Source organism: Sorex araneus, chromosome X, assembly GCF_027595985.1.
Source record: "Sorex araneus isolate mSorAra2 chromosome X, mSorAra2.pri, whole genome shotgun sequence".
Classification (NCBI taxonomy): Eukaryota; Metazoa; Chordata; class Mammalia; order Eulipotyphla; family Soricidae; genus Sorex; species Sorex araneus.
In genome coordinates, this window is record NC_073313.1 from 164,547,741 (window position 1) to 164,563,968 (window position 16,228).

Genomic DNA, 16,228 nt, shown 5'->3' on the forward strand with positions numbered 1-16,228 from the left:
GAAGTGATTCTTGAGTGCAGAGCCAGGAGTCAGCCCTGAGCATCGCTGGGTGTGGCCCCCAAAGCAAAAAAGATTATTAATCCCCAAGAACGATGGGAAGATACGAAAGATGGCACAACAACAAAAAAATTGCAAAGTAAAATTACTGGGGTAACAGTACAGCAGGGGGGGTGCTTGCTTTGTGTGTAGCCAAACTGCATTTCGTCCTCAGCACCACATATGGCCCCGCCCCAAGCCGGGCCAAGAGTGACCCCAGAGCGCAGAGCCCAGAATAAATTCTCAGCACCCCCAAGTGTGACCCAAACACAAGTGTGTGTGTTTGGGGAAGACCCAGGCTGAAGCTACGGATCTGGAATTGATGAGAAACTGCCCGTGTTTGGGGGAACTGAAGATTTTCTCCACAACAGAGCCCAGCAGGAATGAGTGAGAACATGTAAACTTCCTTGGAAACCCTTAAAGGGGTCCCCAGGATGGCCCTCGGACCCTCACAGCCACGAGACCCTAACAGAAGGAAGACACTCACTAAACAACTCGAGGCTGCTCATCTCCAGGTGAGTTATTCCTGGTTAGATCTGGGAGAAACTGGCCTGCCCTAATGGCAATGCGTGATTCAGGCAACCCTCGGGAGAACAAGAAGGGGATGTTGGCTCAATGATGAAGCGAAATTAGCCCCCAGATCCTGTCTCACTGCCACATTCTTGTCACTTGTCATCCTGTTGCTCATAGATTTGCTCGAGCGGGCGCCAGTAACGTCTCCATTTGTCCCTGTGGCGTGCTAGTGTAGCCCAATGGCATCTGCTCACTCCAGGAACACGAAAAGCATCGAACTGTTCCTTGAGGGTCTTGACAAGAAGTCTGACCATTTCTGCGTGGAGTATCACGTTTCACCCAAGTAAGAGAAGGAATCTGGAGTTTTGGGGTTTTTTTTTTTGTTTTACTCATTTATTACATTATATTTTATGGGCTGGAGTGATAGCACAGCAGTTGGGCATTCGCCTTTCACGCAGCCGACCTGAGTTCGATTCCTCCGCCCCTCTCGGAGAGCCCGGCAAGCTACTGAGAGTATCGAGCCCGCATGGCAGAGCCTGGCAAGCTCCCCGTGCGTACTGGAAATGCCAAAAACAGTAACAATAAGTCTCTCAATGAGAGACATTACTGGTGCCCGCTCGAACAAATCGATGACAGTGACAGTGACAGTATTATATTTTATACAGACTTTATGAGCTCAAATACATGTTTATATACATGTGTGTTCAGTCTCTGTGTTTCCTTTTCTTTTTATTTATTTATTTATTTTTTCAGGTATAAGTCTCAGTCATATAATGATTGAACCCCCATCCCTTCACCAGTGCACATGTTCCACCACCAAGAACCCCAATATACCCCCCTCCCACCCAGCCCCCACCTAAGTAGCTAATGATCTTTATTTTATTCTCTATACTTTGAATACATTCAATATTTCAATAGAGAACTCACTGTTATTGTTTGGAATTTTCCCCCAACAATTAAGCCTGCTGAAAAAGGCATCATTTAATAATTTCTTTTCATTGCTGAGAATGGAGACTCTATGAGCTCTGGTTTTGGATTTCTGATGTTTTAGTTCCGGTAGCACAGCGGTTGGGCATTCGCCTTTCACGGGGCCGACCCAAGTTCAATTCCTCCGCCCCTCTCAGAGAGCCCAGCAAGCTACCGAGAGTATCGAGCCCGCGCGGCAGAGCCTGGCAAGCTACCCGTGCGTATTGGATATGCCAAAAACAGTAACAGTAAGTCTCTCAATGAGAGACTTTACTGGTGCCCGCTCGAACAAATCGATGAGCAACGGGATGACAGTGACAGTGACAGTAGTTCCGTTCACATCTAGATGCATTTCTGTAAGAAGCCACTCTGGGTGCCAAAATGGGTTAGAAGACCTCTCGGATCATAGTCTTTAGGAGCAGAGGGTCTGTTTCTCGAGCAGCAGCTCCGGATCTTATCTGGGCCGAGGGTGTGCCGGTACTGCCCCCTTCCCATGATCGCCTTATGAGCCACAGCATTGCAAAGTTCCTACCTCTGGGTGGAAGTCTTAGGGGGTGGCTCTCACCACGTGAAGGAATCCGGAGTTCTGACCACCGTCGAGGATTGAGAATCAGGGACGCTGCCTCGTTTGCCAAGGCATCGAAAATCAGATGGGCCGGACGTGTAACTCGATTCAGAGATGACCGCTGGACTAGAGCCGTTACCAACCGAATTCCACAGGACCACCACATTCTTATCATAGCAAAATCTAATTGACCTGTTTTCAGTTATGTCCAAAAATACAGTCTGCATGACACTAAAAACACCTGCACAAACACAAATTTACCAACGTTTGACCATCACATATTAGAAGTGTGCTAAGAAGGAAGAAGACCCCCTAGTAATTCCTGAGTGCATGAGCCAGGAGTAACCCCCGTGCATTGCCGGATGTGACCCAAAAAGCAAAAAAAAATGGAGATGTTACTGGTGCCCACTTAAGCAAATTGATGAGCAATGGTATGACAGTGATAGTGATGCATATATTTATATTTACAGATATATATATACGAAAGTTCACAATGCTCAACCTTTAACAACACGTTAGTGATCTCTTACAGAAGGTCTTAATGGCCCCTGCCCAAATAGAACAATCTTCACACTCTTTCCTCTGTGGATACTTTTTTGCAGCATTTTCAGTGGATTTTCATAACAAATGATACAAAATATATTCTTTCGGTTCTGCTTTGGGACAGGGATTGGGGTTTGGGATGAAACATCCCAAATATGTGGTAGGAAGGTGCAATGGTGGTGGGATTGGGGTTTGAATATTAAATGTAAATCAAATATTGTGAACCACCTTATAAAGTATAACAGGAACAACAAGTCTCCCAATGGAGATGTTACTGGTGCCTGCTTGAGCAAATCGATGAACAACGGGATGACAGTGCTATAAAATTTTTTAAAAAAAATTTATTTTTTTTATAAAATAAAAAAAATTTTTTAAAGAAATTAAATGTTCTCAAGGTGGTGGAATTGGAGGTGGAAATACTGTATGCCAGGAATCCTATTGGAAACAACTTTGTAAGCCGTGGTGTCTAAAAATATAAACGGTATGCGATAATTCAAATGTTAATGCTAGACGTGCAACGTATGTTACAAGAACCAAATCGAACGTATTGCAATAAAATCAAACGTATCCAGATGAAAAAGACAAATGTCTCTGGTGTATTAGGCACAAAGGGAGAAAATATTAGGCAGCAGAGAAAAAAAAATAAGAGATCATTCGTAACTACGCACCACTTCAAGCATTTTAAGAGAAAAAGAATGAGAGTTGACAAAGTAGCGGCCAGGCGATCTGTGAACGCTTCTGAACAGCTGCAAATATTTTGCAGAGTTGATCAATGCCACAGACGCAGATCTAAGCATCTTGAGATGTCGTACACACACAAGAAAGAGAAACAATGCAGCAGCACGTTATAACCAATTTTTTCCCCAAAGTGTCGATAGAACCATCTGAAAGGTACTCGGAGAATCAAAGGTACCACGTGGAGTGATAACAAGAATGACGGCTGACGCTTTGTTAGAAGCAAAGCAAGTCAGAAGAAGACATGGGGGCAAATCTATCTAACAAATTCTCTGTGAACCAGGAAACGCAATAACTAGCAAAAAAAAAAAGGGGGGCATTTCAAGAACAAGCACAATATAGATTTTAGAAATAAAAGCTGAAATAGCTTAACAAGAGAAGCATAAAAAGTTTACATCCTACCGTGTTTGCAAAGATTTCAAGAGAATAAAAAAATGTATCACGTCGTTATATTTTTCAAATGTAAATAATGCATGGAAATATTAAAATCCCTCTAATGATTATTCATTTAGTAAATTGCTAAATAAATCCATACCACCAATGGGGGGAAAAAACCGAAAAGATTGAACTTTGAACCTTTATCCGTTGTTGATGGAAATGTAAATGATACAAACATTTTAGAGAAAATAAGGTAGTTTACCTCATAAGACATTAAACATACATGTACTCCATAAACTAGCAAGTTAAATTTCGTGTTAGAGGGAAATAAAAAATAATTTATAAGGTAAATAAAATACCAATACTTAAAGCAACATTTTCATGGTAACCAAAAAGAATGCACATACCCGTAACGAGCATAAATTTCAAAATGATTGCATATTCATAGAATCAAATTCTACTCAATCTAAATAAGCAAGTGGCTGATATATGCATCAAGAGAGAATCTGACATATTTTGCTCAATAGAAAAAAGTCAGATACCAAAAAGTATCATGATTTTATTTATAGAGAATATCTGAAAGAGTCAAAGCAAATCAATGATGCATAAAATCAGAACAGAGCTTGCCTCTGAGCGCCTGACTGGGAAAGGTATGAGAACATTTTTGAATGATGACAATGTTTTATGTCTCAGTATGTGTGTTGGTTACATATCAAGACGTATTGACACTGTACAAGGGACTCATTTCGCTCTATGCACATTTTGCCTCCAAAAAACGTGAAAGAAAGGTTGAACTCTTATTAATCAATTCCACCCTTTAGTTTTTTGGTAAGCAAGTGTGGGTTTACAATTACAGGGATGATTTTTTACAGGAGGATTTGCAACGGACTCCGCCCCTCTCCCTGTGTGGCTCCGCCCCCTCTCGGTGGTGGCTCCACCCCAATCCGCGCGCGCGCGCGTGTGTGTGTGTGTGTGTGTGTGTGTGTGTGTGTGTTGTTTATTGAATCACTGATATATACAGTTACAGGGCTGTTCATGATCAGAGTCATAAAATATTTCAACACCCATTCCTCCACCAGTGTAAATTTTACATTAGCAATGTCCCCACCATCTTCCCCCGCTCCCTCCACACCTACACCTGTCTCTATGGCAGGCACTTCTCCTCCCTCCCTCTCTCTCTCTCTCCTTCCCCCCGCCCCGGCCTCTCTCCTTTTTGGCATTATGGTTTGCCATACAGATACCAAGAAGTTACCGTGTTTGTCCCTTTTCCTTCTTTCAGCACTCAGTTCTTTCCCAGAATGATCATTTCCAGCTAGCCCTTCTCTAGACATGTTTAGGCAGCAGATTGCATTAGTGTCCACTGTCCCAACTGCCCTCTCCCCCAGCACCTGAGGCTGGCTTCCCTCCTTAGACCAGTCCTCCTGGCCTTTATTTCTACTGTCCTTAGACATCAGTCTCCTATTACGGTTTTTTCACATGCCACAAATGGGCGCAATCATTCTATATCTGTCCTTCTCCTTCTGACCCATTTCACTCAGCATGATACTCTCCAGGTTCATCCATTTATAAGCAAATTTCATGATTTCATTGACTCTGCCCTTATCCTTGGTGACACCGCTCTCTTCACCCCACAAGGCACTCCCCATCAACGCCCACCCCCGACCCCGCCATCCCCTTCACTCACTCTGATCAGAGATACGGCCAGCAAGTAGTGTGGATTTGGTCATGCAGGAAGCAGTCAACTGCAAAAAATAAACAAAATTTATAAGTCAGGATTTAGGCTTTCTTTGTTTTGCCTCAAAGGAGCAATTTGGGGGCTGGAGCGATAGCACAGCAGGGGTTTGCACACAGCCGACCCGGGTTCGATTCCCAGCATCCCATTGGGCCCCCTGAGCCAGGAGGAATTCCTGAGTGTAGAGCCAGGAGGAATCTCTGTGCATTGCCAGGTGTGACCCAAAAAGAAAACAGATAAATAAATAAAATAAAGAGCAATTTGTAAAATATGTGCAAGGGATTCTTAGGGAGTGGAGAGATGGAGGCTCCTGGGAACTGGTTTTCCATGGCTGGAGAGCAGAGACAAAAAAAATCGGGAGATAGGGGAGGGAAGTATTATCACCTCTGACATTGGTTTCTACCTGAAGGCACAAGAATAATCTAACGTTTGTTGATCCACGGCACATGCATTTGTGCATATGTGTATTCCCACGTTACATAACAGCAAATGAGTGCGTATTCTGTCCACTTTCTAGATACTATTTCTCTAGATGCTACTGTTCTTACCATGAACCACAGGCCCCTGAGGTTAACAAGATCCCAGGGTTCATGCAGGGTGAGGGTGAGCAAAACTCGGAAACTAGTTATCCCTGAAACTAAGAAAATGCTCCAGGCGACAGAACCACAGTTCGACCCGGCCAGGAGCGACAAGACATCCTCCTGCGGCCAAATGTGGGACAGTTCGGCTAGCAGAATAAATCATGACGATAATGGCTTCTGATCCATTAATAAAAATGAGAAACTCATGTAGCTATCACCATTAAAAAACCCACACAAATAGGAGAACAAGAGAAAATGGTGCACGCTGACCAAAATATTCAGGACTGATGGCATCAGAAAGTCTTTAATTGGTGCCTACAAATCTGAGAACAGCTCTACATCTTTTTTAAAAAACAGTTCCCCAACATTTATTAATTGCCAAGGAGGAAAAAAAAATTGGAAGTGGAGACTCAAAAAAAAAAAAAAGTAACCTTTCCCTCCCCCCATCCCCAAACTCATCAAAGCTGATATGGCCAATTTGGGAGCAAACTGACATTATGTACTGCCTGATAAGATTCACTCAGGAGAAAGTCTCTCACTTCAATGGTGCTCTTGCCAAGAAAGCGGCTCCTGAATCTAATCACGGGGAGACATCAGACAAATCAAAATTGAGGCAGAGGCTGCAAAGCAGCTGGCTTAGAAAATCTTTCAAAAGATTTCAAGGTCGAGGAGCCGAGAGAGAGAGAGAGAGAGAGGGAGGAAGAGAGAGAGGCTGAAGAAGTGTCCCCACGCTGACATTGAAGATTTAGGACAACTGATTTCGATGTGGCCTCCTGGCCCGGATCCTGGACGGGGAACAATCACCTGTGATCCAGGACATCACTGGAACAATTGGAAGGGAAGGGAGGAAAATGCTGAGATGACAGGATTGCATTAGTGTCCACTTTCCCACTTCCTACCCCCTAGCCTGGTTATGTGAGGGAATGCAGTGACTCTTACTCTGCGGAGCTTGGTAAGTGAGTAAAGTGCAGCCTGGTTTTAGAACTTGCCTGCAGGAGGGCTTTAATGGGTACAAGACAGGGGGAGGATAGAAGGGTGGAAGCTAATAAAAGCTAAACCTGCAAAATCTGTATTTGAAACCATCTCCAACTCTAGTTTTGAGCCCAAAGGAGCCCGGGGAACTGCATTCCTCCTCGTGCCCGCAGCAAGCGCCACAGGGCACCAAAGAGACGAAAGCAGTGGGTTCAAAGATGGAGCTGGCCAGCGAGGCAGACTCCGCCCACGGAGCAGAGAGCCAATCAGAACGTAGATCGGGATGGCCGGGGGTGGGACTTGGCGGCAGGAAAGGAAGTGCCCAGCCCCATCTCCCGCGCTCTCTCTGGACTCTTCCTCTCTTCCCGGACCTCCAGGATCAGAGAGAGCACAAGACCTGGCCGGTATTGCGGGAGGTGAGCGTGGGACAGGACTGGTGACGTCGTCCACGGGTAAAGGAGGGGCCTGAACATCTGGAGAGGGACCCAGACCCATCAGCTTGATCTGTACAGTTACACTAACTTTTTTTTTTTTTTTTGCTTTTTGGGTCACACCAAGCAATGCACAGGGGTCACTCCTGGCTCATGCACTCAGGAATCACCCCTGGCGGTGCTCGGGGGACCCTATGGGATGCTGGGATTTGAAGCCGGGTCGGCCACGTGCAAGGCAAACGCCCTACCCGCTGTGCTATCGCTCCAGTCCCTGCACTAACTTTCTATCTTCTGGGTTTTGTGCAGATCTTTCGTGCAATTCTCCAGAACCCAGCAGCGCAGGGAAAAACCCACTTTGGCGCTGACAGCCGGGAGAACATTGAGGTGGACGAGGGAAGCCGTCACCGTGTCCTCCTCCTGCCCAAAGAAAGCGTCAGAAGAAGCAGACCAGGGCTGGAGCCTTAGCACAGCAGGGAGGGCGTTTGCCTTGCACGTGGCCGACCCAGGTTCAATCCCTGGTATCCCACAGGCTCCCCTGAGCATCACCTGTCACTGCCCGGAGTCAGGCAGAGAGGAGAGACCTGGAGGACCAGTGGGAGCAGATGCACTGCCCGGGGGAGGTCTCCACTGAGAGAGAACTGCAGGAGAACCAGAGAACCTGGACTCTGCATGGGAAGAAATGATGCAGGGCCACCAAAAAAAAGCACTGCAGCTGCCCTTTGCTTAGTCCCTGGCACTGCAGATGCTTCCTCCACCGAGACAAGCTCTGAGCCCTGCTGGGTGTGGCCCGTGAAATTATCCCAAAGCAAAGGCAAGAAACATCTGGAAGGAAAATCAGGAAATTTTAGAGCCCAGCCCATAGCATGCCTCTGAGGGTCAACGTGGAAGGAATTCAAATACACAAGGGCATGGCTGTACTTCTGGGAGGAAGTCATCCACCCATAACACACACACACACACACACACACACACACACACACACACACACACACACACACACACACATGCTACTCCAGGGTAACCCGACCTCAGACATTGCTTCAAGAAGATCAAATAGATTCCAAGTAACCCAGCTCTCCTAGAAATGTATTCTAGAATGTTCAAGAATCTTCATTGTGGGGCTGGAGTGATAGCACAGTGGGTAAGGCATTTGCCTTGCATGCGGCAGACCCAGGTTCTATTCCCAGCATCCCATATTACGCTAGGAGTAATTCCTGAATGCAGAACCAGGACTAACCCCTGTGCATTGCCCAGTGTGACCCAAAAAGCAAAAACTAAAACTAAAAAACAAACAAATAAACAAGAATCTTCATTGCTGGGCCGGAGCAATAGGACAACAGCAAGGGTGTTTGCCTTGCACGTGGCTGACCCGGGTTCGAGCCACAGTATTCCATATTGTTTCCTGAGCCCACCAGAAGTGATCTCTGAGTGCAGAGCTAGGAATAACCCCTGGACATTGCCAGATGTAGCCCCCACACCAAATCAAAATAAAACAAAGATTCTTCACTGCTGGAGCTAGATAACACAGCAGGTAGGGCGTTTGCCTTGCATGCAGCCCACTCATGTTCTATCCTCGGCATCCCATAGGGTCCCCGGGGCCCCACCAGGAGTGACTCCTGAGGGCAGAGTGAGGAGTCAGCCCTGAGCAATGCTGGGTGTGGCCCCCAAACAAAAAAAAAAAAGAAATGTAGATAAAGTGGGATTATAAATATTGTTGAGTGATTAAGGAAAATAAGAATAATAAAACAGATGGAATAAGCAAATAGTTATATGGTAGATCCAAACTCAAACTTCAGTTTTCTTTCAATGTTTATAGTCTGAATACCATACTTGTCAAGATAGTTGTTTTTTTTTTAAACAAGACTCATGCTGTCTACAGAAATCCCACTTTAAATATAAGGCTGCTAATTAGGTTGCATGCAAAAGGGTGTCAAATGTATATGATAACACAAAGCAAAAAAAAAAGTATGAAAATTTCAGATCTCCAACATGTGAGGAAGTAGGGAATGTAACTAATCAGGCATGAAGTCAAAATGAAACAGATGCTGGGATTTTTCTACAAAGACTTTAAAGCAGCTGTTAACATTCTGCTCGATGATATTAAGAAAAGATGAAACTAATGTCGGGAGGCACGGGGAGAATCTCAGCACACAAATAAAACCTAAAGCAAGTGCCCTGCAGAAAGGCTGGCCAGCATGTTGGGAGAAGATAATAAGGAATAAAATCCACACAACTCATTCGGCCAGGCGGCTTCTTCTCAGATGAGGGACAAGATCAAAATTGAAGTCTCACACACACACACACACACACACACACACACACACACACACACACACACAAAGAAAGGGAAAGAACTCAAATCAGTTATAGGTGCCTTGTAAAGGAGGCAGAAGTCCTGTTTCTTGGATGCTGGATAACCACAGGAGAGAGGAGGGACCTTCTGGAGAAACGGAGAGAGGAACACGGTGGAAATTATGGATTGAAAGTTCACACATCGGGCTGGAGCAATAGCACAGCGGGGAGGGCGTTTGCCTTGCACTCGGCCGACCCAGGTTCGATTCCCAGCATCCCCTATGGTCCCCTGAGCACCGCCAGGAGTAATTCCTGAGTGCAAAGCCAGGAGTAACCCCTGTGCATCGCCAGGTGTGACCCAAAAAGAAAAAAAAAAAGAAAGAAAGTTCACACATCAAGTTCAACGTGGTGGTGCTGGGAGCTGGACAAGACCCTCCGAATCATCCCTTAGCTCTGGGCTTCTCCTGAGAATAAAGGAATAGGAGGCCTCAACATTGGTCAAGAACTGCACTGCCAGTGGGGGTCCTACACCCTGCTGGGGAGGCCCCCAAATAAGTCAGCTAACCAGAAAGGAGAAACGCCACATGGGTGTTATCTATAGTGGGGGGGAGGGGAGATGATGTCTGAAATTAAACTTTCTTTTTTTTTAGTAAGAATCATTTTCAGCTGAGTAAGCTGTATTCAGGAGATAGAAAAAAATTAACAGACACTAGTAAATAAGAATATAGTGGTTGGCAACACCTAATTAGAGAGAGAGAACAAAAGGGAATACCCTGCCACAGTGGCAGGGTGGGGCGGGGGGGATGGGATTAGGGAGGGTAGGAGGGATGCTGGGTTTACTGGTGGTGGAGAATGGGCACTGGTGAAGGGATGGGTTCTCAAACTTTGTATGAGGGAAACATGAGCACAAAATTGTATAAATCTGTAACTGTACCCTCACGGTGATTCACTAATTAAAAATAAATAAATTTTTAAAAATTCAAAAAAAAGATTTATAATATTCTCAATAGCATTAAATATGAGTTTAGTGAAAAAAAAAAGAATATAGTGGTGGGGCTGGAGCAATAGCACAGCGGGGAGGGTGTTTTGCCTTGCACGCGGCCAACCCAGGTTCAATCCTCAGCATCCCATAGGGTACCCCGAGCACCCTCAGGAGTAATTCCTGAGTGCATGAGCCAGGAGCAACCCTGTGCATTGCCGGGTGTGACCCAAAAAGAAAAAAAGAAGAACATAGTGTTTTATGTTTAAAATAACAAATTTTTTTTTAAAAATAACAAAATTAGAAAAAAATGTAAGTACAGAGCATCAAAGAAAATAGAAGCGTGAGTGAGAGACGGAGGGAGAGAGACAAAGAGAGAGACAGAGAGAGAGAGCATATAGGCTAATTGTAACATGCAATGGCCGTGATTTTAGAAAATTGAACAAAAGTACCAACCTGGAGTAAAACCCAAGACAAGTCACTGTCACTGTCACTGTCATCCCGTCACTCATCGATTTGCTCGAGCGGGCACCAGTCACGTCTCCATGGTGAGACTTGTTGTGACTGTGTTTGGCATATCCAATACACCACGGGGAGCTTGCCAGGCTCTGCCGTGCGGGCGGGATCCTCTCGGTAGCTTGCCGGGCTCTCTGAGAGGGGCAGAGGAATCGAACCTGGGTTGGGCGCGTGCAAGGCCAACGCCCTGCCCGCTGTGCTGTCGCTCCAGCCCAAAACCCAAGACAAGTCAGCAAAGCAAAAAAATCACATAGAAGCCACATTCGAGCCAAACTCCAAAAACCAACGCTAAAGAGAAGCCCCAGGGGGCAGGAAGGGAGAGGTATCTAAGTGATCGTAACAACCCAAATATTCACTCACTTGTTAGAACACCCAAGGGAGGCATAGATAATCAATAGCCAACGGATTTGCTGTGCTGGAGCCCGGACCTCATGACTATAGAGCTAGTATCAGCGCCCCCCCCCCAATCCATGGGGTGTGGTTGCCCCCGAAATAAAATGTAATTTTAAAAATTCCAGTCAAAAGGCCACGGCACAATGTCCTTTCAGCGTTGCAAGTGCAAAGATTTTCCATCTCCAATTCTCTATCTGGTGAAAACAGCTTTCCAAAGTTAAAAGGAAAGCGTTATTTTCAGGTACCCGAGTGTAAAGAGAAGAGTTGTCCAACGCACTTTTACCTTCAAAAACTGCTGAGAAAAATCTTTTCTGTGGAGGAAGGATAAATGACGCCAGGATGGAACCTGGCTTCGAAAAGATGGTTTCAGACCAACCACGACCAAGATACCACGAATAATACAGGTCCCACGTTTATTAAAAAGCTGTAAACGCAAACACATCTGCACAGCGATTAGACAAAGGGGCATGCCATGATCTGGCGCTGTTTATTTGTACGTGGAGGCATCTGACAGAATTTGTCTCCAGAATTATAAGGAATTTCAATGAAATTCATAAAATCCAATTTCCAAGTCGATGTCAGAGTTGAACACTTGATTTAAAAAAAATGATGTGCGCATAAATAGAATGGGAGAATATAAAAGGGCTTTTTAAAATCTCATTAATGGGGGAACTGCAGTTTAAAAGGCTAAGCTTCCACTTACTCTTTCAAAGCAACTGAAGGGACGAAAATTTAAGAGACACCAGCCAAATGTTGCTGAGAGCGTGGACCAGCTCAAATTCTCTATTCACTAACGCTTGGTAGGGCTGTCAAGCTAGATGATGTCGTTAGAAAAAATGTACTTGGAAATTCCCTTGAAATATTCCCTAGCAATATACATACTCCCTTGAAATTTGCTGAGCAGTGCCTAGCCCTGTCTTCCTACCGATGATATCAAAGTAAATGAAAAATAAAACACCAAAAGAGGACCGGTGTGACAGTCTGGAGGCCAGGGATTTTATTTATAATGACCTGAAGTTAGAAAAAAAATGGGAGTTCAAGATTGTCCAGTAATAGGACTGGAGCGATAGCACAGCGGAGAGGGCGTTTGCCTGGCACGCGGCCAACCAGGGTTTGATCCCTGGCATCCCATAGGGTCCCCGAGCACCACCAGGAGTAATTCCTGAGTGCATGAGCCTTGGCTCATGTAACCCCTATGCATCGCTGAATGTGACCCAATAAAAAAAGGAAAAAAATAAAAGATTGTCCAGTAAGGGACTGGAGTTGGTAGCACAGTGGGGAGAGCATTTGCCTTGCATGAGACCAACCCGGGTTTGATCTCCGGCATCCCATAGGGTCCCCCGAGCACCACCAGGAATGATTCCTGAGTGCAGAGTCAGAAGTAACCCCTGTGCATCGCCAGGTGTGACCCAAAAAGCAAACTAATAAATTTTTTTAAAAAAATAAAGATTGTCCAGTAAGAATAAGGAAACATACCGAAATGTATCCCTATAATGAAATGCTATGGAATGAAAAAGTAAACTACTGAAACGTTTGGAAATATGGCCAGCTCTTCAAACACTGCCTTGTGCAAAAGAATCCAGACAGAGGGAAAAAATTACTTCCATCATATGATTCCATTATATGATATTCAAAAAAGGCCCCGAGTAAGCCAGTGGGGAGAGAAATCTGCTTGCCGGATGCCAACTGGATGGGGGAATTGACTAAAACTGGCATGAGAAATTCTTCTGGGTGACGAAAACGTTCCCTTTCTTGGTTGTGGTGTTGCATCGTTTATTTGCCAGAATTCAGTAAAAAGGAACGCTGAACGCTTTGAAATCTTGTCATGTTAATTTTGCTTCTCAAAAAAAAAAGAGCTTCAGTGAAACTATAGTTAGAAATTTATTTTTCCCCCCCAAAGCCAGCCAGTCTCTGACAGTAACATCTTCCATCTCTGTGGAACAAGTTCTTTCGTCCTAATATTTGTCTGCTCGATGAGTCATCAGAATCCTCACCGAGGACTTGGAATGAATGAAATTAGAGAGTCAGTCTTGAGACGCATGCAGTTCTTTTAGGGTCGGAACTGTGATCCTGGGCAATTCCGTCATTTCAGGAGCAGAGACCCAGGGATGGTCTCTCTTCTCTCTGCTTTGCTTCTGCGTCTCAATGCCAAGCGAGTAATAGCCTGCTTCATTCAGCAGGTGTCTGTACCTCCCCACCCACCCCCGCCAAGGGAACAGCTTTGATTTCTTTCTCTTGAAGCCTTGCATGCTTCGAGAGGAGGAATAAATATTTCCCGGGACTGCCTGAAAGACCTTTCTCATTACGATAATGCCCAATTGTCCGTGCCTTTCCCTGCCTTGCCTCGTAAATGTCCGGAGCCAAGATTGAAGGGAAACGCAGCTGTTGCGATGAGATTTGGTCCCGTTTCATTTATTCAAAAATAATTTTTATTGCTTTTATTTGGTGGAGGGGGGTGGGTCCCACCTGGCGATGCTCAGGGCTGACTCCTGGCTCTGCGCTCAGGAATCACTCCTGGAGGTGCTCGGGGGACCTTAGGGGATGCCGGAGATCGAACCCGGGTTGGCTGCGTGCCAGGCCAATGCCCTCCCCGCTGAATTATTGCCCTAGCCCCTCAGGTCTGTTGCTTTTTACCCATATTGAACTGCAGCTCTCCTCCTTAGAGTCTCGGTGACTGAATCCGTCTGTGCACTCCACTGGGATCGGATGGTGGGTGCCTCAACCTGGTGGGACGCACAGTGTGACAGGTGGGCCCGGGTGGGCCCCAATTCGCAGCTGATGATGCCTTAGAGAACTGGCCATGTCTTTGCTCTTTTTTTAAATCTTTTTTGGGTCACACCAGGCGATGCTCAGAGCTGACTCCTGGCTCTGCACTCAGGAATTACTCCTGGCGGTGCTCAGGGGATCCTATGGGATGCTGGGAATCGAACCCAGGTCGGCTGCGTGCAAGGCAAACGCCCTCCCCGCTGTGCTATCGCTCTGGCCCCTTTCTATGGCTTATTACAAATATCATGAGAGGTTGTGGCCGTGCGCTTCTGGAAATCTAAAATTGTAAATGGTCGGGGTCCAGAGACATCTCGGTAAGGAGCTAATCCATTGTGAGATTCCTTGCACACAGCCAACCCTGGTTCGATTCCCAGCATCCCATATGGTCCCCCGAGCACCGCCAGGAGTAATCCCTGAGTGCATGAGCCAGGAGTGACCTCTGTGCATCACCGGGTATAACCCAGAAAGAAAAAAAAAAAGATGTCTGGGTTTGAATTAAAAGTGAAACAATAAAAAAAAATAAGCAATAGAAAATAAATGATCTCCCATCTGCCCCGGGCAGGCAGGCTTGAGTGGAGGCGGGGAAATTCAAATTAACAGTGGTGGGAAGGTGTCATGGTGGTGGGATTGATGTTGAAATATGGAATGTTACCAATTAATGGAGATGACTGCTGGACTAGAGCTGTTACCGACTGGATTCCACAGGACGTCAAAAGAACGCCTGGCCACCCACTTACAAGATGGTCAAGACCCTGAATGAACGGTTTGAGGCTCTTCGTGTACCCTTGGTACACCCTTGGATGCTATTGGGCTACACTAGCACGCGACAGGGACAGATGGAGATGTTACTGGCGCCCGCTCGAGCAAATCGATGAGCAACAGGATGACAAGTGATACAAGTGATCAATTAATGTGAACAACCTTATGAAAGTAAAACTTTTAAAAAAAAATCAGGCAATCATAGTCGATGTGGTGAAATTATAGCTCTTTCGAATATCACGTTCGCTACTGAGTACTGATAGAGTCCTGTGTGACACAGGGCAGACTGAATCCACACATGCGAGTGTGGCCACACACACACAGGGCAGTGTGCACTGGCCTGTTTTTGAACGATGAGGGGGTGGGGAGGCCATGAAACACAGCCCATGAACAACCAGCACCTTAAGAAGAAGGAAGAGGAGAAGATGACTTCCGGAGCCAAGAATCAGGGAAGTACGAAAGAAAATCTAGGACGGATTTATGAATATGAAGGTGAATGGGCACGCGGGACTTTGTGACTGAGAACTCTGGGTTCAACGGGACCGGGAATGGAGATCCTCTGCCCGTGTCCCCCAACCATCCAGATCGCACGTCCTTCTCTCCTGGAAGGGAGCAACATGACACTCTCCCCAGCACGCTGTTTCACTCGGAGCGCCCCAGAGGAGAACGGTGAGACCCCTCCCCACCCGAAAGGACCCAGCCCCGGCAGCTAAAAACCTCCAGAACCCAATCGCCACCAGGCTCACGGCCGCTCCCCACACGCTTGGGTCGAGCCTCACCCACAAGTGAACCTTTTCCTGGACACCTCCTAGGACATGCTCTACCTATACTCCAAGAGCACCGTACCACATCTGACGGGATTCAAAGTAGGAGGCAACCAACCTTAGAGGGAAATATTCTATTATTTTGGTTCTGCTTTGGGGCAGGGATTGGGGGTCCGGATGGAAACACCTGAAATACGAAATATGGTGGTGGGAAGGTGTCATGGTGGTGGGATTGGTGTTTGAATATTAAATGTCACCAAATATTGTGAACTACAGAGGGTAGGGCGTTTCCCTTGAGCGCGGCTGA